Source organism: Jaculus jaculus, chromosome 15 (genome assembly GCF_020740685.1).
Source record: "Jaculus jaculus isolate mJacJac1 chromosome 15, mJacJac1.mat.Y.cur, whole genome shotgun sequence".
Classification (NCBI taxonomy): domain Eukaryota; kingdom Metazoa; phylum Chordata; class Mammalia; order Rodentia; family Dipodidae; genus Jaculus; species Jaculus jaculus.
The window spans coordinates 3,729,111-3,756,118 of NC_059116.1; the positions used below are offsets into that span (position 1 = coordinate 3,729,111).

Here is a 27,008-nt window from a genome sequence, read left to right on the forward strand (position 1 = left end):
CGATCCTCCTACCTCTGCCTCCCGAGTGCTGGGATTAAAGGTGCGCCCCACTATGCCTGATATTCTTTTTTTTTAAGCGTGTGTGTGTGTGTGTGTGCGCGTGTGTGTGATATGTGTGCGTGTGATATGTCTGCGTGTAGTGGTGAACATGTGCCGTGACACACATGTGGAGGCCTGAGGACAAACTGGGTGGAATCCTGTCCCTCCTTGAGACTTTGCTTAAAACCGGCTCTCTGTTTTCACCCTGGGTGGAATCCTGTCCCTCCTTGAGACTTTGCTTAAGACCGGCTCTCTGCTTTCACCCTGGGTGGAATCCTGTCCCTCCTTGAGACTTTGCTTAAGACCGGCTCTCTGTTTTCACCCCAGAATGTGTTACTAGTGCTGGGGCCCCAGAGCTCCAGGCTGTTCCTGGCTCTGCCCCCCCCCCCCCATGTCCACAGGCCCATTGAGATTACTGACACGTGTGCCGCCCTGTGTACGGCTTCACATGGTGCTGGAGAATCTAACTCAGACTGTCAGGCTTGCAAGCAAGTACCTCTGACCACTGAGCCACCTTCCCACAACCCATTCTTTTTTTTAAAAAAAAAGTCTTTTTAATTTTTTCCTTTACTAATTTGAGAGAGAGAGAAATAGGCAGGGGTGGGGGAGAGAGAGAATGGGCACACCAGGGCCTCTAGCCTCTGCAAACAAACTCCAGATGCATGTACACCTTGTGCATCTGACTTATGTGGGTCCTGGGGAATCGAACCTGGGTCCTTTAGCTTTGTAGGCAAACGCCTTAACCGCTAAGCCATCTCTCCAGCCCCCTTCCTCTTTTCTTTTAATCCAAAGATACAGCTCATTTTCATTAGATGATGTTTTCACTTGATGGCCCCTCAGAATGCTAAAACCCTGAATAAACACAAGGTCGAATGTCCACTCTCTTTCCCCTGAGAAATTCAAGCCGATGAAGCAAACAGATAAATAAACACAACACCTGAAACTACCTTAGCTGAGCAGAAAAGTGTTATTTCTGTAGAGTGGGGCTTCCTTATTCCTGGTGGTTAGGGTGTGAGAAATGTGCAGAGCAGAGGTCTGGAGAGCGTGGCTTGTTGCAGGAAACTCCTTATCAGTGTGATCCACAGCTCGCTGGCCCCCCTGCCTCCTCTGCACCCTGCCTGCCTCCTGCTTGACTTGACCCTCCTGGGAAGTTGTAGTCGATGGGAGGTTCCATCAACAGAGCCAGCTACCCAGAGCTCAGTTCTGGTAACACTGAGTGGGTGGCTGGTAAGTTTGCTGACCGTGTGGAGTTATAAATACTTCAGGCAAGGCCTGAACCTGGGTGGCAACAGTGAGAACATGCATATTAAAGCCCCCAGCGAGAAGTGCATCTCTATTGAAGAAATGCATCACTGTTCTGCTCCTTTGGTTCCTCAGTAGACAGACCCAAAAGTGCCCACCGGCAGCATGTCTTAAGTCATTTTCCATGATGACACCAAGAACAGCAGGCGTGAGACTGATTGTTTTTATGTTAACCTTACAGTTTTATTTATTTGTTTGCAAGGAGGTAGGGAGGGGAAAAACAGAGAACAAGAGCAAGACAGAACAAGAGAAAGAATGAGCACCAGGGTCTCTTGTCACTGCAAGTGAACTCCAGATGCGTTGCCACTTTGTGCATCTGGCTTTATGTGGATACTGGGGAATCAAACTCAGGCCATCAGACTTTGCAAGAAAGCACCTTTGGGCTGGAGAGATGACTTAATGATTAAGGTGTCTGCTTTCAAAGCCAAAGGATCCCAGTTCAATTCTCCAGGCCCTATGTAAGCCAGATGCACAAGGGGTACGTGCATCTGGAGTTGGTTTGCAGTGGCTGGAGACCCTGGCGTACTCATTCCCTCCCTTCCTCCCTTTCTCTCTCTCCCTCAAATAAATAAAATGTAAAAAAGAAAGAAAGCACCTTTAACCCCTGAGCCGTATCTCCAGCCCCCTTAGCCTTACATTTTTATATAATATCGGAAGTGATGCATATTGTGAAAATCTCAGTGAACGTGCCTCCTGAAATAAACCTAATCCATAACTTATCTTACTCTGAGTCCGCATTTTCATATCTTTGCTAATTTGGACAAGAACCTCAAGTTGGGTTTTGCAGACTTGCTACATCTTATGGAGATCTACTCCCTCTCAGGGCTCTAACCCTTCGCCACAGTTTTGTCAGGATGATAGCCGCCTGCAGCCTTGGGCGCGGGTTTTCTGTTCTTCTCACACAGATGTGTCTGCACCTGTGAGCAGCGGGAGACAGGCGGCGAGCATTTCCTGCTTAATGCCAAAGACTGGAAACAGAAACATCCCTTGAAAAGCGGCTCAAGGCAGGAGTTCGCTTCGCTGGCCCCTGCTCGGTTACTCACAGCCGGGCTCTTTCCACCCACTGACTCGACACTCACTGCAGACAGAGAAATTCGGGTGTGCCTATAGGATTTCCTCACGAAAGAGGCCTGTATCAGCCTGGCTACAGGGTAGAGCCCTAGGGTGTGTGTGTGTGTGTGTGTGTGTGTGTGTGTGTGTGTGTGTGTGTGTGTTGCATGCATGTATGTTGTATGTGTATGCATGTGTGTGTGCGGGTAGCAGAGGGTTCACAAACACACCGCTGCAATTTTCTTCTAGAAGCTGTGCTTCGAGAAGCCGGCGATGAGACTTAGGCGGATGGGGCAGGACCGGGAGCCCCAGTCAGAGCAGCTCTGTAGCGGGGACACTGAAACTCCAGCGGGGCTGCTTGCGGCCTCAAGGCTCCCACGGTACAGGGGAGGCTTGAGCTTGGGGCCTGGAGTCTGGCCTGACCTGTGTGGAGTCCCACTGGCCTTTCAAGCACTGGGTCACCCTGGTCTCTTCATCTCTGCCCTTGAATTTCCCAGAAGCCTCCTGCCGGTGGGAAGGGCTTGCATCTACCCACCTGCCTCAGATATGTATTTCTGAGCAATGGAAATGAAGCGGATGCACTCGTATGCCATCTTATGAAAAAGGCTGTCACTTTGCACACATCACCAGTATCTATTTATTACTTGCATGTGAATTCACTGTCTCGCTCACACCAACTCTTTCCATGGCCCACTCTTCTCCCCGCCTGCCAGCCTGCTGCCTGTGTGGCAAGATAGGAGCAGGGAGTTATCTTTTGGCTTCTATTCAGCTTTGCTCTCTTGAATCAGAAACCAAGCCTTGACCTTCTCCCACAGGCTCCTTTGTCATGGGAACAAAAGATGTTTCTTTCACCTGTCCAGGGCTCCCCTCTATGGGCTTTGCAATCCCCCCAGACAGCTCCGGAAGCCTTTATTCTCCTCTGCTACAGTGAGCAGCTGACACCCCCTGGGAATCTTTCAAACTGTTCTCTAAAGAAACCATCCTGCTGCAAGTTCCTATTTTTAGCCTTTATAAAACCCACATCAAATTGGCGCTGTCTTTCTCTCTCTCCCTCTGTCTAAGCCTGCTGTTTGAACGACAGCAGTCTCTTTTTGTCTTTAAAGTTCAGAAGTCTGGCTAGCTCTCTCCCTAAACTCTGCAGCCCTGGAAGGCTCTGGGCATTTTCTTTCCTCATTCTGAACAAACTCTAAACCACAGGTAATAACCTTTACTCCACAGGAGTTGAAATAATACAATGGGGGCAGAAAATACCTTCCAAGCAAGGAAGCAGTGGTTATGTGGCCTGGAGCATAAATCAGTGTCCCCAAGGACTTGATTTGCCCTGGGTGTGTTGAACCTGTTCAGCTAGACTCTTGGAGAGTTGAGCTCCCCAGGTGGCTGTTCAAGTTCAGAGCATATCTGATGGTTAGAAGCATAAGGAGCTAACAGCCCTGTAGTTCAATCATAAACTTCATCAAACGGGATTGAGGAGACTTGGAGCTTGGACCAGAGCCTGGTCAGTCTGGGGTTGTTTTCTCCTTGGTGGTGGATTGGCTCTTTTGTTTAGATGCATCCCTAGGTTGCAATTGGGCAATGATTAATTAATTAATTAATTAATTAATTAATTTTAGAGACAGGCTCTCATATAGCCCTGCATGGCTCTGAATTCCTTACGTATCTGAGGATGACCTCAAACTTCTGGTCCTCCAGCCTCCACTTCCTGGGATCACAGGATGTGCCCCCGGTTTCCTGGTTTGTGCATGCTGGGGGATCAAACTCAGGGCTGTGTGTGTGCTACGTAGGCAGTCTACCCATATCCCCAACTGCGACACCGCCACTTCAAAGACAGCAATAAACCTGTCAGCAATGCAGGACCAGGACAGATGGCTTCCTGGACTGAGACTGTATTGTAACTGGGAGGAGAGAAACAGGGAGAGAGGAAGAGAGAGGGGGAGGGAAATGGAAGAGACGGGAGAAAGAGAAAGGAGGGAGAGAGGAGAGAGGGGGAAGGCACGCACCCATAGCAGAAGAGCTGACACAGGCGTGAGAGCTGACTGCTGTGGGGGCGTCTATAACCCCAGCATGCTGGTGGTGGGAAGGGAGGCAGCGACAGGAGAATCTGCTAGAAGCTCTTTCGCCGGCTAGCTTGTGCATACAGTGGTGAACTCCTGGAGCTGTGCAAATGAGGTGGAAGGTAAAGACCTACAGTCCTTGACCTCCACATGATGCCGTGACATGTTGCCCTTGGACTCACATCTCTCTCTCTCACACACACATGCACATACCTGACATGTCACGTGGACTCACACTTATCAAATGCACACAGGCCAAAAAACTAAACACAATGAAGAAAGACCCCATAAAATGTTAATATTAGGAGTAGCAACTGCTTTTACTATTTCCCCTAAATTCTGTCCAGTAGATACACTGTTGCATGTCAATAAAATACAAAGAGAAAAATGTGCATGCCTGCCTGTTGACCTAGCAGATAGACCTCAAAGAGTCTCATCTTAAGGAAACATTGCAGAGTGCACTTTATACAGCTTATCTGTTGGTCACTTCTGCATCATTGTGACAGGTCTGATAATATGGCTTACGGGAGGAGACTTGTTTGGGCTCACTGTTTCAGAAGGATTTCTATCCATCATGGCGGGGAAGGCGTTCCTGAGTTCATGGCTAACAGGAGCATGTGGCCACAGCTTTTCACACCCTAGTGGACCTAGAAACAACAGGCTGCAACCGGGGCCAGCCTCAGACCTTCTAAGGCTTGCTCCCAATGAACTACTTCTGCCATTTAGACCCCACCTCCTAATGGTACCATAGTCCCTCAGTAAAAAGCACCATCAGGGCCAGGAGAGATGGCTTAGCGGTTAAGCACTTGCCTGTGAAGCCTAAGGACTCTGGTTCAAGGCTCGATTCCCTAAGGCCCACGTTAGCCCGATGCACGGCACATGGGTCTGGAGTTCGTTTGCAATGGCTGGAGGCCCTGGCGCACCCATTCTGTCTCTCTATCTGCCTTTTTCTCTCTCTCTCTGTCGCTCTCAAATAAATAAATAAAAATAAACAAAAATTTTAAAAAGCACCACCAGATGGGGTGTAAGCTCACAGAACATGACTTGTGGGGGCAATAACAATATCTAAGAGGTGCTATCCTTATATACCCCAAGAATTAGATGTAAGGATGAGACACTGGAAAAGTTACAGCAACCTAAATAACTTTAAATGCAATAAACCTCTATAATAGAAGAGCATAAACCCATTAAAATTGATGTTGCAGAGAAATGTTAAATGATATGGGTTTTGTTCATGGAGTAAAAGTAAGTTTCATATTGATTTTTATAATTTGATACCATCTTTTTTATAAGGAACATATGTGGAAGATCTGAAACTAACAAATTAGAATTGTGTTACTTCAGACAAGGGACTCAGTTGTTTAGTTCATTTTCATTTAAATAGGTGTGCGAGTGTGTGTGTGTGTGTGTGTGTGTGTGTGTGTGTGTGAAGAATTCATATTGCTATACTTGATCTTAGCCAAATGGCCAAGAAGAAATTAAATTTATGACTTTTTTAATTAGGAAGGTTTATTTAAGTTTCAGAAGATAAAATTACCTACTTGAACAAGATCCTATGATTTTTACTCATAGCTGATCATTTTAAAAAATACTTATATTTATTTGAGAGACAGAGAGAAAGAAGGGAAGGGAAAGGAGAGGAGAGGAGAGGAGAGGAGAGAAGAGGAGAGGAGAGGAGAGGAAAGGAAAAAAGAGAGAATGGGTACAGTAAGTCCTTTTACCACTGCACACTAACTCTAAACGCATGCATCACATTGTGCGTCTGGCTTACATGGATACTGGGGGATCAAGCTTGGGTCCTTAGGCTTCACAGGCAAGTGCCTTAACCACTTAGCCATCTCTCCAGCCCTTATAGCTGAACTTTGGTCCCTGCTATTTAATCTAAGCTTCCACCTCCAAGTAGAAGGTAAAGCATAGAGCTTGTAACTTGTATTGTTTACTTTCCCATTGTTATGATGGACCACGTGACCAGACATTGTGCGTTGAGGAAGGAAGGGCTTATTCCGGCTTACAGTTTTGAGGGGATCCATTGCATCATGGCAGACCAGGCATGGAAAGGAGCCCAGGCTGGCTGGCCAATGGCATTAGCAATCCTGAAGCATGGGGAGAAAGGGGAAGTGGGTGGGCTATGAAATCTCAAGCCCCGCTACCTCAGTGACCCACTCCTAAGGGTGCCACCAGCTTCCCGAACAGCGCCACCAGCCGGGGCCCAGCCGCTCCAACACATGGGCATATGGGGGCCATTTCACATTCACACTGTAACGTAATTTCGAGGGATTTCTGAGTGACTTGAGAATTACAGTGCCTGAGATAAAAAATTTAAGAGCTGTTCATATGGAGGAGTGGCCCTGTTTCCGAGTGTGCTCGGCTTTTTGTGGAAGAGGTCAGGGGCTAAGCTAAGTAATGGGTGTGTTCAGAATCATGCTGCCCAGAGTGCAGTGAGGCGCCTCACCCAGGAGCCTGGCCTTGGTGGCTGCCATTCCACAAGGCAGACACACGGTCTCTTCTCTTGGATTTTGGAGATCAGTTCTCTGAACTGAAGTGGTCTGAAGTCAGCAATTTAATCGGTATGGCATTGCCCCTCTTCTGTTGCAGCTTCAAAGTTCATTGGTGGTCTGGAGAGATGGCTTAGTGGTAAAAGTGCTTTCCAGCAAAGCCAAAAGACCCAAGTTCAATTCCCCAGTACCCATGTAAAGCCAGATTTTGTGACAAATGCACCTGGAGCTCATTTGTAGTGGCTGGAGGCCCTGGCACTCCCATTCTCTCTGTATCTGCCTCTCGCTCAAATAAATAAATAAATTAGTTAAATTAAATCAAATAAAGCTTCATTGGTGAAATGAGCTCATGACAAAACACTCGTGTTATGCTAGAACTTGATAGATTCAACCTGCTAAGTTATACATAACAGATCACAGTCATCAAAGAGTTTCCAAAATTAAACCCAGAATCCAGAGACAAGCCCTGGAGAAGGCCTTTGATCAGGGAAACCCCTTGCCACACAGTGGCTGATAGGTATGTGCTAGGAGCTTGATAAACACTTGCTGAATGAGATCGCATTTGATTGGAGGTGGCTTTTGAAGCCTGGGTTCCCAAGTGCATGGACCAGGGCACAGAATGGGAGGACAGAGCTGTCATGGGGCATGCTGAATCCAAGGGATTAAATGTACTGTTGAGAATCACTAGTAATGATCTTAGACACTATTGATTACCTGTAAAGTGGACCATTAGTTTCTAATGAGAGGAGAAAATGGCAAAGAAGTTCCTTTATGGTAGGCTTGCTAATTTGGGAAAGGTTAGAGTGTTAAATTGCCTTAAGCAAAGAAAGTAGCTAAGGGCAGCGTTGAGGTTAGTTCTCCAGTCTCTTGGCTCCTAGCTTATCCATTGTAGTGTTGATGTTAACCTTTGACAGTTTACAGCTCCTTTCAGTCGTGTGTATACTCGCTGGCTTGATACCCTCTGGTTTTTCAATATAGGGTCTCGCTCTCGCCCAAGCTAACCTGGAATTCACTATCTCAGAGCCGCAGGGTGACCTTGAACTCACGATGATCCTCCTACCTCTGCCTCCTGGGTGCTGGGATTAAAGGCGTGCGCCACCACGCCTGGCTTGATGCTCTTTTTTAGTGTCTACCTGTTTCATTTGTTCTCTCCTGAATCAAGCGCGAGCACCCATGCTTTCTGCCCCATCATTGGTAACGCAGCCCCCAGTACTTGTGTATGTCCTAGTGGGGTTCAGTAGCCGTCCTCACGCTGACAGGCACATTGAAAGGTGCTGCTCCAGGAGATGGAGGGCAGAGGTGTGGGCCCCAGCAAGTGATCATCTCTTGCTAATTTGTCCTCAGCTTTTGTGGTTTGTTGGCTTTTTTTAAGTTTTAAACTTTCTTTGTTTTGGCATACGTGTGTCTGGAGAGTGTGGCGTGTGCCTGTCTGCATGCGTAGATGCCAGAGAAGGGGAGATGTCCTCCCCTGTCACTCTGCTGTGTTGCTCCCTAGGGGCACAGTCTCTCACTGAATCCAGAGCTGCCTGTTTGGTCAGACTGGCTGACGGGTGAGCGTCTGTCGTCCTCTTGTCTCTGCCCCATAGAGGACCGGGATTAGAGGTGTGTACATGAGGGGGTGCAGGGGTCTGAACTCAGATCCTCATGCTCAGTGGCAAGCACACTTACCCACTGAGACCCCCCCACCCCCCGAGCTAGGGTCTCATAGGAGTCAAGCTGACTTGGAATTCACACTGGCTATTTTCAATGGCTGATTGCCGCTGTCGTCTGGTTTCACTATAGCCTGTACACACTCCTGGTTAGTTACAAAGGTTTAAAAAATTCAGAGGCTGAGAAGAAAGCAAGGCCAGTGTGCGTGTGCATGTGTGCGCCTGCGTGTAGGTGTGGTCGGGTGTGTGGCCGTCCTCCTTCTCTCCCTCTTCCCCTGGCTTTGCTGTGTAACCCAGGTCAGCCTCAAGTTCTCTCCCAAGTGGTGAGATTTCAGGTGTGCACCACCACAGCCAGCTAAACTGTGTTTCTAGTTTTAAAATATTTTATTTATTTCTTTATTCACTTATTTGAGAGAGAGAGAGAGAGAGAAAGAGAGAGTGGGTACTCCAGAGCCCCCAGCCACTGCAAATGAACTCCAGACACAGGCACCTCCTTGTCCATCTAGCTTACGTGGGACCCGGGCAATCAAACCATGGTCCTTAGGCTTCGCAGGCAAACGCCCTTAGCCGCTAAGCCATTCCCCCAGCCCCTATGTTTCTATTTTTAAAAATAAATGTTTTTATTTATTTATTAGAGAGAGAGAGAGAGAGAGAGAGAGAGAGAGAGAGAAAGTTTGGATGCACCAGGGCCTCCTGCAACTGCAAATAAACTCCAGACACAGGTGCCATTTTGTACATCTGGCTTTATGTGGGTACTGGAGAATCAAACCTGGGCCATCAGTGTTTGTAAGCAAGTGCCTTCAGCCACTTAGCCATCTCTCCAGCCCTAAACTGCACCTCTTGATATGCCATCTGATAGATGAGCTATTTCTTGGGGATATTTTGTCTGTGAGAAAGTACCTCTGATTGCAAGACTGAAATTAAGTTGTTTTAGTGGGAAATCAAGCTAATTATAAATGAGACTCTTCATATTATAGCTACAACAATGTATAAACAATGTGCTTAGGCTGTGGGGCCACCAGAAGAACCTTTTACACACAGACAAGTTCTGGTAGTCTCTTTCTTCCTTGACCGACACCACCCTCCTCTGTCATCCTCCAATCAAGAGCTGCTACTCTGTGTAGAAAGATGGCAGCAGTGGTAGACCTGGTCACCTAGGTCTCTTAGCAGCTGCTTATAAAACCTACATTTAGGGCTGGGGAGATGGCTTAGCGGTTAAGATGCTTGCCTGCAAAGCCTAAGGACCCATATTTGACTCCCCAGATTTCACCTAAGCCAGATGTACAAGGTCACACATGTGCAAGGTCACACATGCACACAAGGTGGCACACATGTCTGCAATTTGATTACAGTGGCTGGAGGCCCTGTCATGCCAATTCTGTCTCTCTCTAGCTCACTCTTGCCCTCATTATAAAAATCATGCCCACACACATTTAGGACTTGAGAGCAGCAGTTAAAGGTTCTTGCTTGCAAAACCTGATGGCCCAGGTTCACTTTTCTAGGACCTATGTAAAGCTAAATGCACAAAGTGGCACATGCATCTGGAGTTTGTTTGCAATGAGCAGGAGGCCCTGGCCTGCCCAGACTCACTCTCTTTCTTCTGTCTGCCTCTTTCTCTCTCACTCTCAATATATAAATATATATATATTAAGAACCCCCATTGTTTTCTCCCTTCTTTGGAATCATAACCTCATTTAGGAGGCCATTCCAGGAACACTGCATGAATATAAGATTCCATAGTCACCTTTTCCCATAGCTCTCCCTTCCTCTTGTCATTTTTTGGAAGATTTAGAATCCAATGAACCTAGTGTATTTTCCAGGGATGGATGAAGGCTTAGGGAGGCGAGAAGTGATTAGAAACATTGCCTTAAATGCACCTGATTACCAGCTCATTATTTCCGACCTAGTGGTCAACTCCCCTACTTCAATTGTACAGAACAGCTGACCAGACCCCCAGCCCGGATGCGCATAGAAATTCGTCTTGTTCCCCCGCTAGGCCCCGCTCCAAGCCTGACTTTGGTAGTTTTCAGCATATTCATTTTTCTATCTTTTCAATTAAAAAATATATTTTATTTCTTTCTTTGCAAGCAGAAAGATATATACACACACCCACAGAGAGAGAGAGAGTGAGAGAGAGAGAGATAGAACACACTTGAACATGCCAACGCCTGTAGCCACTGCAAACAACTCCAGATGCATACAGCCCCCTGGGCATCTGCCTTTGTATAGTTACTGGGGAATCAAACTTGGGTCTTAGGCTTTGCAGGCAAGTTCCTTAACTGCTGAGCCATCTTTCCAGCCCCCTTTTGCCTTAACTTAGTGTGCACTTCTGGCTGTTCCATTTAGGGTTATGCTGTCTTTTTGCTTCTCTTTTCTCTGGGTTTAGTGAGAATTTCATGTTTTCCAATCGTATCCTCAGATGTTAGAAGGGGAGGGAGGAAAGGAACTGTTATGAGTGTGGGAAAGAAGAATGAAGGTTGGAAGATGTGGTGGGAAAGAAGGAAGGCTGACCTTGAGCAGCCACGTGTCCCAAAGTCAACAGAGGAAGCAGGAACTCGGTGTCTCTGGAGCGATGGGAGATGGTGCAGGGTTTGTAACTGCAATACACAGGACTACCACCAGATGGTGATGGAGGGCTCTTGGCTCAGCTAGGGCCAACAGTCCCTTGAATGGGTATCTCATCACTATGTCCTCCTCATGAAAGAGAGGTATTGTGGGTAACCTGTGAATTCCCATTATGAGCAGCAACTGCTTTTCAAAGGAAAGCATGCAAAAAAAAGATGTCAAACCAAACATGATGGCTTATGCCAGTACTCAGGAGGCCTAGGCAGGTGGATTACCATGAGTTCAAGGACAGATTGGTATATATGGTGAGTTCAGGACAGCTCGGGTTACAGAGTGAGGCCCTATTTCAAAAGACAAAAGCAAAACAAAAGTTATCTCTAAGTCCTTTACACTCTGGGCTATTAAGACCAAGTGTGCTCTTGGCCTTGAAATGAGATTTACAGAGACCTCCCCTGCTCAGGTTACAAATTGGTGTTCCTGGCAGGTTTGGCTTTGAGGACTCAAGGCCTCTATCTCTCTCCTTTTAAAAATTATTTATTTATTTATTTGAGAGAAAGAGGCAGAGAGAATGGGCATGCCAGGGCCTCTACCCACTATAAATGAACAACCCCAGAAGCAGGCATCGCCTTGTGCATCTGGCTTTATGTGGGTCCTGGGGGATCAAACTCGGTCCTTAGGCTTTGCAGACAAATGCCTTAACTGCTGAGCCATCTCTCCAACCTGGCCGCTATCTCTTGACTGTGATATTCAGAACTGAGTTTTGAACTAGTCTCTCCAGTCTGTCAGAGACATTGGAAGTGTAAGAGGGGGTGGGGGGCAGGAAGCATTGGCTGCTTAGTTTTGAGTTGGATATTCAGCAGTTGTTCCTGGTGAAGTCAGGTCCTTGCTCCAGACTCGAGCCCACCTCTTGGGTCAGACTGTGTTCTGTGAGAAGGGACAAGTGGCAACTGTCACTGATTAGGAACCGTATATAGTCCAGCACCACAAGCTGCTGGAGGGAGAGGAGGTGTAGAAATTTGGTCAGTGTCTCCAAGCCAGCTCATGAAGATAGAGGCTCATTCTATATTCATGAGGATGATAGAAAAATTATTTAAACAAGACTCCAGAGGAGTTTATTCTGTTGAATCGTCCTCTCCTAACATTGGCTTAAACATTTAGGGAAAGCTGTCATTCATTGTCAGAAAGGGGCGATCTGCAGGGCTTGGGGACTCCTGATGCTCCAGGTCACCTGGGGTGGGCTGGGTTTGTTCATTTCCTATTGTAAGTTGCCTCCAACTTTCAAGAGTGGTTTCTGCTGCGGCTCTCTTCTAGGGCTTGAGCTGTTTGGTGTCCCTGAGTCCACAGAGTTCCTCCTGGTCTCACTGTCTGGGCTGTCTCTGCTGAGAGCTGCTTCTGTCCTCCCCACGTTTAGTTTGCGCCTGATTTGACAAAGGCAGGCAGGAGCCTCAGCTTCCAGCTCAAGCTCGGGCTCAGCCAGCCCAGCCTGGCGTCGGGGAGGCTGCGCAGGGCCCTACCTGGGCGGGAGCTGATGCTGAACCCGCCCTGCCAGCGCCTCGCCCCGCCTGCTCCGGGTGGGTTACCTGCCGGGAACGGGAGAGACCAGGATTCCTCTTCCGCTCTTGCTGTTGTTAGGGGAAACAGCCCGACCATCTGCATGCACTCCAGCCTGCCGTTCTCGCTCCTCTTTCCAGCGAGGTCTTCCTGCCAGGAAATTGGTAAGTGCCTGCAGAGGGTCTGTCTTCTTCCTGGCCGGCTCTGTGCAAGGAGGGTCCATGAGCTTTAACCTTCACATGCTAAAATTTGGGGTGTGCTTTAAACTTGTTTTTTTTCCCTCTCTTCCCCCTCTTCTCTCTTCTTTTAAATGCTGACTAAACATTTGTAGCATGCTATACCTGTAACAGAAGGTATGCAGTACAAAATGTTTATTGTCTGTCTTTTTTTCTTAGTGTAGTGCATTAAAACTGACTACAGATTTTGATCTGCCCCTCTCCAACACACATTCTCTTTCTCTCTCTCTCCTGTTTGAATAAATGACTGCATTTGCCATCGCTGTGTTCCTGAAATGACAAAAATAGAAACAGGGAAGAGATCTATCATGCAGAGTTCAGAAATTTGGTTCAAAACCCCAGGTTGAAATAAGGACAGATCTTTAATGTAACTGTTTTCTTTTCTTTCTTTCTTTTTTTATTCTATTATGTATTTTATTCCACTTGAAGCCTAGCTAATGAAATCATCTGGGCCACTGGGGGGTTGGGGCAGGTGTACCTGGTGATGGTTGGAGATATGCCTCCCGGAACTCATTTGTTTTAGACCTTTACAAGAAGTCCTTAGGAACAAGTCACATGACTCCCAACTTTAGTTTTCACATGCATGTGTTCACAGATTTTTTTAAACATCATTTTACTCTTATATGGAGAGAGAAATTCAGCCAAGAACTTTAAAAACATGGGAAGTGAGGTGCCTTGTGGCTCAGTCATTGCTCACCATTCTTTCTCTGATTCCTCAACCCCCTTTAAGAGAAAGTAAAATGGATACTTGGATTCCTTGTTCTATTAAAGAGGACTCATGTAAATGTCATTAAGAAACATACAGGAATTAATTTCCCGGCCAGCGTGAGCTGTCTTTCCATGTGACGTCAGTCGCAGCAGCAGGAACAGTGTAGCTCGCTCTCTCCCCGTCTTCCTCTTTTACTTCAGTTGCATATTATGCTCTATGGCATATACATAACTTGAGAAAATTGAGTTATGTAATGCTGAATGGAAAGCCCAGGCAATGATGGCAGTTTGTGGGCGAATCCATAACGACAAGAAACTCACAGGCTCTTAGACAAAGGCCAGGTCAGGGCTGTGTCCCTCGTGGCCCACTAGGGATGAAAGTGGGGGAGCTTGAACGTAAGTGGTAACCCCAAGATGTCAGAAATCTTTGTCTGTGTCTCTTTGTAACGTGTGAACATGAACCTTTGAGTGCTTGATGGTGACTTCTTGCTTTATTGAGACGTGTGTTATTGGGTCTTAGGAGTGGGCCGATGGCAGAGCGGTAGTGACTCATCCGTGTCATTCATTTTGTGTGTGACTTGAAATTGTTGAGTCTAAGCCATAGCCCTTAAAAAAGGTCTCCTACTGAAATATGAAGATGGGTACAAGAAACCCCACGGTCCTCACGTGTTTGTAAGTCCTTACCTGTGAACTGCTTTGCACACAAGGTAATAGTTACTCCTTATAAGGGAGGAGGAAGGACAAAATGGACCCAGGCGCTGTGGAAGAAAGCAGTGTCTCCTCCTCTCCCAGCCCGAGATGCCCTAGTTGGTTCCGCTCTTACCCTGCCTTGACGTGTCCTTCTCCTGACCATAACCCAGATGGTGCTTAGCAACATTCTCCTAACTTGTAAACTTTCCCCCTTGCCAAGAGGCCCAAGGGCCAGGCTAACGATCTTGAATGTAAATGACTCTAGACTCATTAGCATTTAGCCTGGTTGGAACTGCCCAGGTAGAATTCCAGTGGTCCTTCTCCTGGAGCAGTCTCCCCTGCCAGTCACCTGTCCACCTGTGGGAACTGGGCAGAGCCAGTTCTAGTCATGGGCTCTGCCCCTTGGTGGAACACATGAGGTGGAACCAAAGATGCTCAGAGAACGACCTCAGAGGACATTCTCACAGGTGGCCCAGGGCTCTGAGATTCCCAGCCACCCCCTTGTCAATATTGAGCCTCCTCCAAGGGAAGCCTGTGGTCCCCTCACTCCAGGCGGTGGGTGATTAGTGTCCCTCAAACATAGGTGAATTACCTGTTCTCTTTCAGCCACCTGCTCTTTTCACCTTTCCCTGATGCCCATGAGCACCCTCTGTAACTAGCACAGCTGTCTGCACAGCCTTGCTGCTCATCGGGATTGGGGTAGGATCCATCATTTTCTTTAGATCTATTATGTGACTGTGGTGATTGTACGTGTTCCCCACAGACACCTAAAAAAACAGAAAAGATGAAAAATAGCTTTCATAGCTAGAGAGATGAGGAATGTCCCCTTGGATGATTGTGTGCGTGTGTGTGTGTGTGTGTGCACCCGTGTACCTGTGTGGGTGCAGTATGTGTTTGTGTGGATAACAGAGGTTGAGGTTGCGTCAGTTATGTCCTCCTTGTTTACCGAGAACAGGGTCTCTCACTTGAACGCAGAGCTTGGTGAACCACTCAGCTAGCTTAGCTAGCCACCTTGCCTCCGCGTGGCTCTGTTTTTGCCTCCCTAGGCCCTGGGGTTACAGGTGGGGTGGCATGGCTGCTTGGGGTTCAGCTGGGTGCTGGGAATCCAAAGTCAGGCCCTCACATCCGCTCAGCAAGCACTTCCCCTACGGAACCTTTTAAAAGTAGTTTTTTAAAAGCTGGGTAGCCCTAAGCTGAAATCTCCCAGATTCCCTTTGCGAACTATTTTTCCTGTTTCCTTGTTGAGTTTGGCAGTCTCCTCTCGGCGGCCTCCTTCCTCAAGCAGCAGGATGACATTCACGAAGGCTGGGGACGCTGGCCTGAGATATTCACGCGTCTCGCTCACTGGTGTCTTTTCTACTCCACCGGCCTTAGCTGTGTTTCAGGGAACGGGACTGGCTTTAACTGCGGGTGGCCAAGCAATCCCTGGGCAGTGCGGGCCTCTGAGGCAGGGCGTGGGAGGGTCAGGTGGTACACAGTGGTCATGAGCTGTCCATTTTGGCTTCTTTCCCAGCCAAGTTCTCCCTCATGCTGCGGGAGTGGCTGCTGGCTGTAAGCTCTTTGTTCTAGAATCCTGGGATGGTAGAGTTAAGTATGATATCTAATCTGAATTCCCTGTTTCTAGGGCATTATTAGATATATATGTTTGTTGTTTTTGACAAGCACCAATTCAGCCGGGTGTGGTGGCATAAGCCTATAATCCCAGCACTTGGAAGATGGAGGGGAGGCAGATAAAGAGTTCAAGGTCATCTCTAGCTACACAGCAAGTTTAAAGCCACCCTGCTACATGAGACACCCCCTGCCCAAAAGCAAGCAAACAAACAAAAAATTAGCACCATCTATAACAACTGAGGGGAAAACTGATTGCATTTCTCTGGCCTTCTTTAGTGATAATGTTTGTCTTAGCTGAATACTGGTTTATATGGCCCAATAAATGGTTTTCCTTAATGTGTGTGTGTGCAGACACACCTTTCTGTGTGGTTATGCATGCACAAGTTTGCAAGCGCATATGGAGGCCAGAGGACAACCTCAAGTGTGTGTGCAATGCCAGCTTCCCCCTTCAAGAGAGGAGTTCTCACTGGTCTAGAGCTCGCCTTTGAGGCTAGACTGATTGGCCAGTGAGCCCCAGGGATCCCCCTGGCTCTCTTTCCCCAGCGATGGTACATACCACCACAGTGCATTTTACGCAGGTTCTGGGGATCAGATGTGGGTCCCCGACCCACTGAGCTATCTCCCCAACCCTCACTTTTCTTTAAGTGGGCATTGCATCCGGACTGAAACCTTATCATATGTCCACCCACCAGGAATTGCTCCGAGTTATTGTTCTCAGACAGTGGCAGTTCTGTCCCCCACCCCCATTTGACAATTTCTGGAGATCTGTCTGGCTGTCACAGTTTGGGGGAGAAGGTGATGGTGGTTAGCATATAGATGCTGTGGGTGGAGGCTCTGCGCTGCCCCACTTTCTGAACTGCTCCCGAGGTGCCCGCCGCACTCAGGTATCCAGCCCAAAGCGTGGGCACTGCCAAGGTGAATGAATCTCGCGTTCTGGAATTAACCACACTAAATGCCACTGAAAATGTGATGGCTGTGGGTCACCCATTCACAAGGAGCATGCAGATTGTCTTTTCCTCAGTTGAGACTGGATAAGTTAAATCAGTAGGGCATTCGAATGATGCAGCTTTAGGGTAATAAAAGATTCTTTCAAGCCGGGCGTGGTGGCACACGCCTTTAATCCCAGCACTCCGGAGGCAGAGGTAGGAGGATCGCTGTGAGTTCGAGGCCACCCTGAGATGACAGAGTCAATTCCAGGTCAGCCTGGACCAGAGTGAGACCCTACCTCGAAAAACCAAAAAAAAAAAAAGATTCTTTCCAGTTCAAATTAATTGGTAAAATGTCTTATTTAACATAGCTAAATAGTTAAGTATTAAGTATCATAGATAGTTACCTGATACCTTCCTTTTAGTTGTGGCGATGGGGATGGGACCCAGGGTTCTAACGTCCTGAACAAATTGTTACCCCCGAGCTATGCCTTCAGTCTGGACGTTTAAAAAATGTATATTTTATTTTTATTTATTTGAGTGAGAGAAAGAGAGGGGGAGAGACAGAGATAATGGGCATGCTAGGCCTCCAGCCACTGCAAACAAACTCCAGATGCATGTGCCCCCTTGTGCATCTGGCTTATGTGGGTCCTGGGGAATTGAACCTGGGTCCTTTGGCTTTGCAGGCAAGCACCCCAACTGCCAAGCCATCTCTCCAGCCCCTAGTCTGGACTTTCTAGTATCTGTTGCCCGGAAGCATCCAGGACAGGGCAGGTTCCCTGTGTGCCTGAGCAGCAGGTGGGAGACCAGACCTGTGGGCCTGCTAGGTTCCCCTGTGGCCCTCGGTGGGCCTGGGCTGATATCATCGCCATCTCTGTGGTGTGATGGGATAAACACACGTCTGTCTGCTTCCCTCACCATGTGGCTGAGACGGAATTGTGTGCTTCTAAGAACCAGAAGACGCCAGAGTTAATTCAGCCTAACATTCGAGGTACCGAAACCAGCCCAGAAAGGATAACATTCCCTTTCTAAGCTACTGTGATGTGTTTTCTTTCTCATTTCTGTTCTCCGGGTAATTTTGCATGTTTTAATTAATTCACTTTTCAGTTAATTGTGCATTTCTGACACCTTTTATTGTCAGGCTACCTTGCTCTTGGAAGTCTTAAAGACTGATTTTTTTTAAATGCACATTCTTTTTGACTCCTTAACTAGATTAAACTTTTTTGCGGGGGGTGGCATAATGGCAGAAGAATTTTTGGGTTCCTCTAGCACCCAGGGAAGTATCTGATAAGTTTCATAACCCAGATACCTGGTGGTCTGACTTAATTGGTACATGAGTCTGACATGACTTAGCCAGTATGAGAACTGATCTTGATCAGTGTTCTTCCTATAAAGAATGTCTCACTTTCCCCATGGGAAGTAGCTTTTCACCTGCTTGTGAGGACCAGAGCTGCTTGTGGCTGTCAATCAAGGCTCCCTTGTAAAGGATTGACTTTCAACATCGTGTTATCCAACATTCCCTTTTCCCTAGAATGGCTGTACTATGTTGTATGGCTGAAGGGTAGGAAAGTCTACTAGTCCCCTGTGGATGAACCCTTGGGTTGTCCCAGGCCTGGCTGGGGCTTTGTCACAAATAGCCTTGAGCCCATGTGACTTTTGACATTCTGGCAGGGATCAGTAAATGTCCTCCTTGGGAACCTCTCATTCCCTCAAGCTTCTTCATAACATCTGCTTCCGGCTCACCCTTCTGCACACAGAGGACCTGAATGAAACCTAGGAGTTGTCAGCAATGTCCCAAGCCCATGTCTCCTGACCCCCAGCAGGTCTATGCTTTTTGTTCGACTCTCTTCCCCTCCACCTGCCTGGGCCAGACCAGGGCCTAGGGAAGGTTTGCTCCAAGTGTGGCCCCAGGGCCAACAGCAGCACCTGGGAACTTGTTTAGTGGGCCATAGGACCTTGTCCACAGGGACTGAGTTTGAATCTGATAAGGCTTCTGGATTTCCAGGGACCTCATGTGCACAGCGAGCTGGGGAAGCACTGTTCTGGTGGCCTCCTTCCAGGGCAGTGGTCAGAGGGAGGGATGCTCCCTTTCCACACGTGCATTCCTGCCCTTCTCCTGGTTGAAGGGATATATATAACTTGTTTTGGTTTTCTCGGACTCACAGCCGAGAGACCAGCCTAAATCTCAGAGGAGACGGGACTTTAGAACTATTGTAAGTTGTTAAAGACCTTGGGTCCTTGGACTTTGGACTGAACACAATATACAATGTGAGATGGTTATGAATCTACTGGGAGCTGGGGTGGAATGTGTGGAATGTGGTCATTTGAATGGATGGCCCCCAATATATTCAGGATTTTATTCAAGTTTGGAATTTAGATCTGCAGCCACCTGGCTGAAGGTGTCACTGGGCGGATCCGAGGGTCCAACCTAAGGTGTGGGGGTGGGTTTGGAACTCTAGTCTAAGATATGCGGAGTGCCTGAGCTCTGCCTGGAGTTGCAGAAGTGTGCAGGGTGGCTTTTTCTCTCTCTGCTTGGACCCGCACAAGTGGACCAGCTTCTTTTGCCCTTAAGGAACTTGCACTGGATCTGTAAGCTTCAAGTAAATTTCCTTCCTCCATAGCAGGTGCCTGGTTTACAGGCTGATCTCAACAACCTGAGGCTGCCTATGACAGCAGCCAATATGTTCCTAAGTAGTGAATTGTTGTAATCAACATCCTTTATTGTTGGACTCAAGGTTTCTAGTCTTCATGGCAGTTTTGCAGAGTGGCTGTAATGTAAATGAACAGGCACAGTGATGTTCCATGCATCGAGGGATAGATCTTAGCATAATAATATGTACTGTTGGTAGACGATTTCTTGTTTCTTTTTTTTAAAAAAAAATATTTTATTTTTCCTTATTTGACAGAGAAAGAGGGGGAGAGAGAGAGAGGGAGAGAGAATGGGCTTGCCAGGGCCTCCAGCCACTGCAAATGAACTCCAGATGCATGTGCTCCCTTGTGCAGCTGGCTAACATGGGTCCTGGGGAGTCGAACCAGGGTCCTTTGGCTTTGCAGGCAAATGCCATAGCTGCTAAGCCAGCCCTTAAGAAGCTTTTTGTTTTGTTTTAGTTTTGGTTTTCGAGGTAGGGTCTCACTCTAGTTCAGACTGACCTGGAATTCATTATGTAGTCTTAGGGTGGCCTTGAACTCACGGTGATCCACCTACTCTGCCTCCCGAGTGCTGGGATTAAAGGCATGTGCCACCACGCCTGGCCTTAAGCAGCTTTTTATACTGAGAAACAGACGATAACTCACCCTCTCTCTCTGCTAAACTGTGCTAGCTACACCCAAATTAGTAACTGTTGAAATAACTGTGGCTGATAAAAACATGTTTCTGGTTCTTTTATTTTTTTAAATAAGTGAAATTGTCTGTTTATTGGGCACCTGAAGAAATTAAGTCTTGCCAGACTGATGAAATTAGTGCATCAGACCCCAAAAACTTGTACAGCATTTGAAAAGTAACAGCTGTGTACTGTGATTTATTAAGGGCAAAACAGGAGGTACTTTTCAATATTTAAGATGTGCATTCATCTTACCCACCTGATGTAAGTGAACGCACATCAGACCATCAGCTGTGAAGAGCGGCTGCTTGCAGCTACAGTCTTAGCCAGTTTCCGAGAGCGGCTTCTAGGGAGCTCTCCCTTCGTGACAAGCAGAGCTTCACTGGCTCCATCACCATGTCATCTTCTCTTCCGTCTCTACTTGACCCCTTGCGGGCACTTGATGCGTTTGCAGGACAGCAAATAGCGGTTGGTACGCTGACGGTGTTCATCTTGCTTCCTCAACAAGTGGGTTACACAGCTCACAAAAGGATTTAGATCGGTCTCTGACTTCAAGGTGCTTGCACCCTAACAGGACCTTGAAGTCTCCACTCGGCCATGGTTGTATCTGAGCACCCCAGCCAGGTGAGTGAGCTGACACTTAGGGAGATGGATGTTATTCTTATCACTTCACAGTTGCTTGTCACTATGCCAACCGTTGACAGGCAGGTTGTGACGTTGGGAGTTGCGTACATTTCTTAGTGCTAGTCTGTTTTTTAAAAAGCTCGATTTAGAATTTCCATAATTTTCTTAGCGTTCAGCACATATTATGTAAGAGGTTTTTAAAGTGTTGTACATCTTCCTGAGCATTACTTTTTTTTAATGGGGGGGGAGGGGCAGATTTGGCATGCCGGGGCTCCCAGTGACTGCAATCAGAACTCCCGATCTTGTGCTTTCACCCTGTCCATTTGGCTTATGTGGGACCTGGGGACTCAAACATGGATCCTTAGGCTTCACAGGCAGACACCTTAGCCACTAAGCCATCTCTCCAGTCCCTGAGCGTCACTTACATAGAAGGTTAGAGGACAGAGAAAATGAAGCTCACCAAGCCAGATAGTCTAACGAGGAAAGAGAGCTAGATTGAAAATGAAAGCAGGAGAAAGAGGAACTCTACATCACACCAGTAATTAAATAGAATGCACATCAGATGAAAATACCCAGTTGACTGTGAACACCTCAATAGAGATGTTTGGATTGAGAATTAAACTCATTAAGTACATATTATTTTGTTTTATTTATTATTTTATTTATTTATTACTATTATTTATTTTACAAGGTATTTTGAGATCTACCAAGACAGTGTAGGGTCAGGCAGTAGAACCATGTCTGTGAGAGCAGACCTGACTCCTGCATGTGCGGCGCCAGCATTGTTCGTGCCTGATGAACCAACGCGTGGTTCTGGTCCCAGGCAGCCAGAGCTTGGATAGCTGTGGGTTGGTTGGAACCCGAGCACCAAACCTTAAGCTAATAACTCTGGCAATGGGCTGCGCTTACTTGGGGCTGAGGGAGTAACAGAGAGTGAAGGAAGGTAGTTCTGTTCACCTTGCAAAAATTATTTGCCCTTTCTCAGAATTATGGAAGTTATATTTAGAAGAATTGTTTAGGGTGATAATATTTGATTGTTTGTTTTGTAATCCTATGTAGCTTGGGTTACTTTTGGCTATAGAGGTGTGTGTGTGTGTGTGGTGGGAGAGGAAAGGGAGAGAGGGAGGGAGGAAGGGAAGAAGAGGAGTGTATCTATCAGAGAAGGAAATGAGATGATTAACAGGTATAGAATAAGAATAGAAAACACGTGGGTTTTTCATTAGTCATTACTTGAAGACTTTAAGAAAAACAGTAGATAATCACCACTAATGAATTTTTAAAAAATGAGTGCCATCCTACATAAGTAGAAGATTCTGAATATATTCTAGTCCAGTCCAGTTCCTTTCACCACAATGTCTGCCCACTTTGTTCTGGCCATGCTGAGTTGCCCAATCCCTGCCCAGGTTCCGGTTCTTGTTTTCTCTGTGCCACGCTCATGCCTCAGGATCCTCTTGTCTCGGCCCCTCTCCTCCCACTGAGTGTGGATGAACCTTGCTTATTTACCAACTGAACCCTGAACCTACTGAACTCAGATAGCAGCTTAGCCATACACGCCTCCTTGGTTCCGTTCCCTGCTCTGCATGAAAATAAAGCTATTCTCAGAGGAGCAAAAGGAATATCTACAAGATCTATTGATGTGTGTGTGTGTGTGTATATATATATATATATATATATATTTTTTTTTTTTTTTTTTTTTTTTGAGTTAGGGTCTTATGCTAGAGCAGGCTGACCTGGCACTCTGTAGTCCCATGTTGGCCTTGAACTCACAGTCATCCTCCTACCTTGGCCTCCCAAGTGCTGGGATGAAGGGGTACATCACCACGCCAGGCAGGCCGAGGTCTATTGAAACTCACCATGAGCATAAGCTCAGTTTAGCCAAGTCACCAGTTTGAGGCTTTTACCCCCCCAAGTTTTTCAGGCAGACGTAACTGGTCTCCCATGTTTGTGAAGATTGTGCTAGGCCACCACCTCCTGGTCTGAGCTATGAGCCCTTGGAGGACCCCTGGCCTCACTGCTTAAGAAAGGTGGGAGAAGCCATACGTAAATAATGACAAGAGCCCTGAGGGGAGAAGGGGGAGAGGCGGGTATGTGCAGAAGGGACAGGTAGTGGAGCTCCTGCTGAGATGGCAGTGTAGGGCTCTTTGGGGCAGGCACGGTGGTGTCCCGTTCATCCCTCCATCCCCTCTTGACAAGCGCTACTTCACAAACGGTCATGAAGGAACCAATATAATTTCCTTACTGGTTTTAGAAATTTGGGGAGGGGGAATTAGATGGTGCCTACCCCCAGAGAGTCAGATACATCAGTAGCATTTTACTTACTGGGATTTGCTGGGAGAAAGCACTCAGAAACAAAAACAAAAGGACTAAGTATATAAGACATTAAGATTTTCCATTTGGTTTTTGCTCTTCCAAAAACCTGTGGTGTGGTGGTTTGAATGTAAATGTATGTGCCCCATAGCCTAAGGTATTTTCAATTAAGACTCCACTTCTTATTTAAGCCTCCAGCAGGCAGAACCCTGCTGGAAGAGGTGTGTCAGTGGGTGGGTCTTGAGTCCAGCCCCCACAGTGTGCAGAGCCAGCTTGGGCTTTGGCTATTGGCTTTCTGTCTCCTCTGGGGATGTATGACGCAAACCAGGTTCTTCCACCATGATAAGGCTTCTCCTGGAATCTGTAAGCCTGAAACATAAACTCTCACCTCCCATAAGCTGCTTCTGGTCTGATGCTTGTCTCAGCAATAACAGGGTAATTGCAACATGTGGCCAACAACCCCAACAGAAGTATTGCCTTGGTCTACCGGATCAGTTATTATGTTAGTATTGCTAGCGGTTTCTATACGAGTCACAGATTCTAAAGTATTGGTTGATTCTCCTTCTCAGCCTGTTCTCATAGGGTCTAAAAATGGAAGCATAAGTCCAGACTCTTTCCAGATTATAAAGTGATTCTCAATTAGTAGAGCATAAATGAATGTGACTTTATCTCAGTGTCATTTTCAAATGCCCCCAGCCAGGTTGTAATCTTTAAAAATCTCAAATTCGCCCGGAGTAAGGATGAAGGAAAGTGTAGCAGCTTCCTTCTGGCCTCAGACAGATTTCTAATTAGGTCAGATCCTGTCACCAGCACCCTGGAACACACGGGCTCTTGTGGTCCCTTCAGCCTCTGGTTTTTTTTTTTTTTGTTTGTTTGTTTTTGGTTTTGATTTTAGAGGTAGGGTCTCGCTGTAGCCCAGGTTGAATTCACTATGTAGTCTCAGGCTGGCCTGGAACTTATGGCCATCCTCCTACCTCTGCCTCCTAAGTGCTGGGATTGAAGGCGTGTGCCACCACGCCCAGCTTAGCCTCTGTTTTTGACAGTTGCCATCGGAAGCGCTCACAGAGACAAGATCTCTTCTTATGGTGCCCGCTGCAGGGCCCGGAAGAGCAGTTGTTCCTTTCCTGAGAGTTTTGTATCTGCCTGTGCTGAAAAATGCTCCTCCCACATAGTCAGCCCCTTCAGGCCCTAGTTGTAAACTTGCAGGATGACTCCAGAACTTGTTCATCCCTGCCCTGTACTGGTGGGCTTGGGGGCATTGCTCTGATTAGCAGTAGAAGGTTTAAGAATAAGCACAGGGTATATTGCAACTGCATGGATTATTCTGGTGGACTTTTTAAAAGTAATTTTTATTTATTTGAGAGAAAAAGATACAGAACTAGGCAGGTAGAGAGAGAAGGAGAGAGAGAATGGGTGCTCCAGGGCCTCTATCCACTGCAAACAAACTCCAGATGCGTGCACCCCCTTGTGCAGCTGGCTTATGTGGGTCCTGGGGAGTCAAACCTGGGTCCTTTGGCTTTGCAGGTGAGTGCCTTAACCGCTAAGCCATCTCTCCAGCCCTCTGGTAGAATTTTTTTTTTTAAATATTTTTATTTACTTATTTGAGCGAGAAACAGACTATGAATACGCCAGGGCCTCCTGCTACTCCAACGAAGTAGACATAGGCCCCGCTTCGTGAAGCTGCCTTTTTGTGGGTCCTGGGGAACCGAGGCCAGGCCAGCGGGCTTGAAGAAAGCACCTTTACTGAGCCGTCTCCGGCCTTGTGCTGGTGGTCTTTCTTCTGCACGTTCCTGTGTTTCAAACTCGTCTATGAACACAACCACTTCTTCCACAATGTAAGGTGCAGGTTGAAATCCGAACCACTCGGGAGCGGGTACTTTGTCTCACGTTGTCCCTTGGGACGCCTCGTCTCCTCCTCCCGTCATGCGCCTTTGGTGCCCACGTCCCGCCTCAGTGCTGCCCTGTGTGCTTGCTACCCCACGGTTCACTTGCACGGCAGCCTTGGCAAATGTCATCAGAGGTGGTTCTCTCTCTTCTTCTTTGCATGACTTCCAAATATGACAGAACAGGGTGCCCAGACAAGCAAGTTGCCTCCAGTCGTAAGGTGAAACAGAAAGCCACGCAGTGTGCATTGTACGCATTTAGAAAGTGAATTAAGTAGAAAAACTTACAAGGATGAGGATTGAGGAATTGACAGAGATGGATGGACATTAAGGTAGAAGGCAAAATTTTAAAGTTAACTCAATCCAGTAGCTGGTTAGCAGTAAGGACAAATGACTAGCTTCCCTCATTCTGAGGAGAAGGAAGATGAGAGACAGGTATTAGGAGCCGGGCAGGCTGACACATACCTGTGATCCACTGGCTGGCAAATCAGGGGTGTTTGTGCCCCAAGAGCAGACTTAGAGAGGAACTTCAGTGCTGCTGAAGAGAAAGGTGGAACAGGCTTAAGGGTCCTACATCATAAAGTGTTTAGAACCCACTGGCTGGTTCTGCCTCAGACTGCCAATCCAAGTTCCTTCATGCATTGTTATTGTACTAGAAATAACACATAAGCATATCAAAGGGGAAATGTGCCAGCCAGTCCAGCAGAGACTGGAATGTCACTTGATAAAGTTCAGCAGCTGTTCTTAACACAATAAAGCTGAGAATGCAAGATAGGAGCAAAAAGAAGCAAAAGGGGTGTGTGTGGGGTGCATATATGTATATCCCAACAACAGTTACTTCATAATAGGTCAAACTCTAAAACCATTAATGTAAAAATTAGGAGTTAGGAAAAGTACAATTCATTTTATGATGTTTTTAAAAATTCAATTAAAAGTATGCATGTATGTCTGGAATTCCAAGACCCAAAGTCCTCTGCGAAACAAACACATACATTTCTAGGGCCAACAGAATTGTAGAGGAAACACGATAACAAACTGTCTCTCAGTCCAGGTGTGGTGGCACACACTTTTTATCCTAGCACTTGGGAAGCAGAGGTAGAAGGATCACTGTGAGTTCAAGGCCAGCCTAGGATTGCAAGGTGAGTTCCAGGTCAGCCTGGGCTTGAGTGAGATCCCGCCTCAAACAAACAAATCTGTCTCTAGGAAATTTCTTTTCTTTTAAAGATAAATGTATGGAAATGTAAGGTCACCTATCAAAGCTGCACAGAAAATCTAGGAAGAAATTGAGTTACTTTTTTTGTTGTTGTTACTTTCTTCATGAGGAAGTAAAATAAAACCTTTGTGAAATGAAAATGTGAAGCCTGTGAATTTAATACTCCAAAATTAACAAGTAAATTCATTATAAGATTATAATTAGAATTATATAATATAGGATTACAATTAATTAGAATTTCCAAGGTGATTTTTTAAAATTGAATAAGATATTTCTGATATTTATCTAGAGAAATAAGTCATCATGCTGGAGAAGAGTCCAGATGAGTGTGAGAAAAAATAAGAGTGAAGGCTTGGCTCACACATGATCATAATATGCTGAGGAAATTTTCATGGTCAAACCACGGGGCATGAACACAGGCTTAAAAACTTTTAGCAGAGCCAAGTGGATGACCCAGGACCACATCTCCCTTTGTGAGTGATAGTTCATACCTAATAAGGTGAACAGTCCCATACTCTTGAGAAAGGCATATGTGTTGTGATGGGAGGAACTGGCCCAATCATATCTTTATCTGCAGTGGGGGTGGAAGGAATGACTGTGCAGAATGGTGTCTTCCATTCTCATCCAAATAATCCCCCAGAAACTTCAATGTAAACAGACGATGAAATTGTATAAGCAAATGGAAGAAATCACATGTATAATCTTGGCTGAGAGTGTAGATCTCTTCAGCAAGATTTAATACAAGCTGTAGAGAAGGAGACATGTTTTGAATGCCTTTTTTAAAAAAA

General features: G+C 46.7%; 1 protein-coding gene across 3 annotated transcripts in view; it reads left to right on the forward strand.

Annotated features, from left to right (window-relative positions):
* Positions 1–27,008, forward strand: part of Nedd4l (NEDD4 like E3 ubiquitin protein ligase) — a 323,634-nt gene that overhangs the window by 115,425 nt on the left and 181,201 nt on the right. Inside the window, exon 1 of one of the 3 annotated variants that reach the window (XM_045134685.1) lies at positions 12,845–12,866. The exons of the other annotated variants lie outside the window; for them this stretch is intronic. The gene's annotated coding sequence lies outside the window, so the exon portion shown is untranslated. Of the gene's footprint in view, positions 1–12,844; positions 12,867–27,008 lie in introns of those variants that run through there. 3 annotated transcript variants of the gene reach the window in all.